Source organism: Abrus precatorius, unplaced genomic scaffold (assembly GCF_003935025.1).
Source record: "Abrus precatorius isolate BTA unplaced genomic scaffold, Abrus_2018 Scaffold9, whole genome shotgun sequence".
NCBI classification, from domain to species: Eukaryota; Viridiplantae; Streptophyta; class Magnoliopsida; order Fabales; family Fabaceae; genus Abrus; species Abrus precatorius.
This window is the reverse complement of record NW_020874439.1, coordinates 15,219,675-15,222,779: the sequence shown is the minus strand read 5'-3', so window position 1 is coordinate 15,222,779 and position 3,105 is coordinate 15,219,675.

Below are 3,105 nucleotides of genomic sequence, written 5' to 3'. Positions count from 1 at the left end.
TAAATGTGTTTTAAATAATCCAGCTACAAAATTGTGATGAGCAGTTTTTGTCTCAAAAGAAGAGATTATCTTTCTCTCTCTTTATTTCTTATTTATATATATATATATATAATAAAAATAAAATACTTAAGATGCTTAATAGAACAATAGAAAATCAAATGTCAAGAACAGAAATTTTGCCTGCATACGCAACACTCAAAGTAAACTTTAAGTATAAAAAGACAAAAAAAACTCAAAAACTTGTCCTAAATTTTAAAACGCGAAGAACTGGACTCATAAATACACAAGTAAGAAATTTAGTGAATTTTTTTTCATTGTTTATCTTAGATTTTATTTTATTTTTAAAATCTTGGGCTCAAAGAGCCCATTTTTAAACTAAAGATGTTTGAGGTAAAAAAAAAGTTCTTTTTTCTTTTTTTAAGTCAAGAAAATAATAAATAAATTTAAACTTATTTTATTTTATTTATTTTTGTTTCTCTTTTTAGTTTTATCTATTATTTTATTTATCTATATTTAATTTATTTTAATAAAATTATCTCATCTTTTATTATTCTTAATCTTGTTCATATCTTTAACTTTATTTTATTTTTTTATTAATATTTACTTTTATATTATATTTAACTTTTATTTTACTTATAAAATATGTCTCTTTTCATCAAAATTGAATAGAAAATTAGTAGAATAATATAAGTAATCTCTTTATTCTCTAATAATTGTTAGATTTTTGCTTGTATTTATTTTATAATTTATTTTTTTAGTGTTCTATAGATTTGGAATGTAATTTGATTTTATATTTATGTTTTGTTTCTTTTTATTTTGTAGATAAATTTCATTATTTATTTATTTTATGATAAATAAATAAATAATACATGTTTGCATTAATTTATAACATTAATGTGTAGCTTCTCTACCGTTGTGTGCTATAAATTGATAAAGTCTAAGTATACTTATGTTACCTAAAGTTTATGCAATATTAATTTATCATATGTACTATCTAATTAATTAGAAATTTATCTTAATAATTAATAAAAATATATTTCTCTTATATTATTAATTTACTAATCACTCTTTAAATCAAAATTATTTTTTAATACAACAATTTATGATGCTAATGTACAACGATTCTACCTTTATACATAATAAATTGTCAAAAACTTAGGTATACCAACATTATCTTAAGTTTTATATAATATAAATTTATCAAATAAAGTTTTTAATCTTTTCATTAAATAAGTATCTTCTTTAATCAATTCAAATAAATTTATTTCTTTAATTAAAATAGAATTAATTTTATATTTTAAAATTTCTTAAGTCATATTTCTAATTTTGATAAATTAAATAACTAAATATTTTTTTACTTATTTATACAAATTTTTGCAATATCAATATATAATTTACATTATCTTCGATTATCCAATAAATTATGAGGGATTTATGTATAGCTTAAACTATCTTAAATTCTCTTTCAATCTTTAAATTCAAACTTTTTTCATTTACAAACTATAATATTTTTTTAATTATTAATTTATATTTTTAACGATTTGCAATATGGTTGTATGATCTTCTTTCACCTTCTATATTGTTTCTCGTAGGATATATCTATAACTGCATTATTTTGTATCCTAAACATTATAATCCTAAACGTTACATTAGGTTTGTATGCTCCCTTATACATCACCACTTACACATTCATCACACACTTTGAGCAGGACCCTATACCTGGGTTTGAGTATGATTAAGATTAGAAGGGTTATATAGAAGTGTCATTTTAGATTCACGTCTTATTTGGCTATCATGAAAACCCTAACTAGAATTTGACCTTTTCTTAATGTCCCACATTTAGTAAACTCCCTACTATTGTGGTCAACATTAGAGATTGGATTTTAGCTCTATGGATTTTTTAAGATTACAAGCCACCTTTGATGAATCTTTACACGTAAAAGAAAGATATAGATCTTTAGGTTAGACCCTTAGGTGACCCAAAATAGGACAAAAATGGAGTATTTTTTCCTTATCTACTTTTTAAGAAATTATGTGAATTATTAGCACCTTAAAGTTTTAAAATTAAAAAAAAAATTACTACATTTTGGAATAATATTAAAGGCTAATGATTCATATAATTCTCTAGGTTAATTTTCCTTACCTCATTATCATTTCATAAATCATTGCATATCATTTAGTTGAGTATCACGCTTATTGTCATCCATATAACACTTGTTATAACTTTAAAATTAATTTTGAAAATAAGGTTAAGGATGATAATTTGCATGATTCTTGTGTCATTACATTTTCATATGAAGCATTATCCTTCTAAGTATCAATTCAAATTTATAGAAAATAAAGTAATCATTTTCAAAGAGATCTTAAAAGGGTAATGGTTCATATTGTTTTTGCATTATCATGGTCATCACATATTTATTTCATAAATATAAAAGCCTAGTGAATTTTGATTCATTTAGAATTAATGTTGATTCTTACATGGATATTTATCTATTTAGAATTAGTATTGATCCTTATCACCACTAGGATCCCATGTTAATGAAACAAATAAAAAATTTGGAATAATATTTCATTATTTTCTTTTTGTTTATAGGTTGAGAATCACAAAGTTATTTGAGTATTCAAAAAATAGAAATTAATGCGAGATCAAGTAGCAATGAAAGGAGATCATGAGTTGAGAAAACATTGCATCTAAAAGTTAAAAAGGTTGACACTGCTAGTCTGAGAGAGTTAGGAAAGAAGTTGAAGACAGTCTAATAACTCACTTTAGTGAGAAAGTTTAGAAATACTCTGAGATTGATGGAAGTGGATGTGTAAGAAGATGCCATAACAGCTGTAACATCCTTATTTTTAATTAACATAATAATAGTAAAAAAAAAATCAAAATCGGAGAGATCCTAAATAACAAAGGTTTAAATCGAAAAACTTGAATAATAAAACATTAGTCTTTAAAACTTGTAAATAAACATCAAATATTGTAGTCATAATTTGTTTCATAATGTACAACATATATTTGTATTTCAAATACACATAAAGTTATCAAAATACATTACGACCGTTCATTTATATTTACAAGTACTCAAAATAATAATGGTCCTAATGAGC